The sequence below is a fragment of the Cebus imitator genome, unplaced genomic scaffold (assembly GCF_001604975.1).
Source record: "Cebus imitator isolate Cc_AM_T3 unplaced genomic scaffold, Cebus_imitator-1.0 Scaffold280, whole genome shotgun sequence".
Classification (NCBI taxonomy): Eukaryota; Metazoa; Chordata; class Mammalia; order Primates; family Cebidae; genus Cebus; species Cebus imitator.
The window spans coordinates 2,139,180-2,139,752 of NW_016107595.1; positions in this window are offsets into that span (position 1 = coordinate 2,139,180).

Sequence of the window (573 nt, forward strand, 5' to 3'; positions counted from 1 at the left end):
CTGGGTGCTGTAATTTATTTGATAAGTCAGCCATTCTCCCTTCCCCAGGCCTGTGCAGGGCTGGAGCTTGGACACACCTTAGCCCAGGGAGCCCCTGTCCAAGGGAGGCAGACCCAGATAGACATGCCGAGTCTCTTGGGATCAGGGATGGACCAAAAGGGATGGGCTGGGGCTAGGGGATCCGAGAGGGAGAGAACTCTTTGCATAGAGGAAAAGGGCATTGGGGCTTGGGTTTTGAAGGGTAAATAGGAGTTCATCAGGCAGGAAATGGGTTCATTAATTCCACAAACATCCCTAGCCACCCCCATTGTGCTGACCCCATAATGGGTACTATGGATTGAGACAGACTATGGGAACTGGGACCGGACAAGGACAGAGGATGGGGCAGGGACACTGTCTGGGGAGTTTTAAATAATTTTTTCCCTAGTGAGGATGTCAGGGTGTTCCAGGAAAGGGGAACAAAAAAATGTACAAGACTCTAGCCGCAGCAAAATCTGGAGCTAGAATGCCAGTCGTAAACACCCCAAAACAGGAAGGTACATTATACAATATATCTTTTTTTTTTTTTTTTTT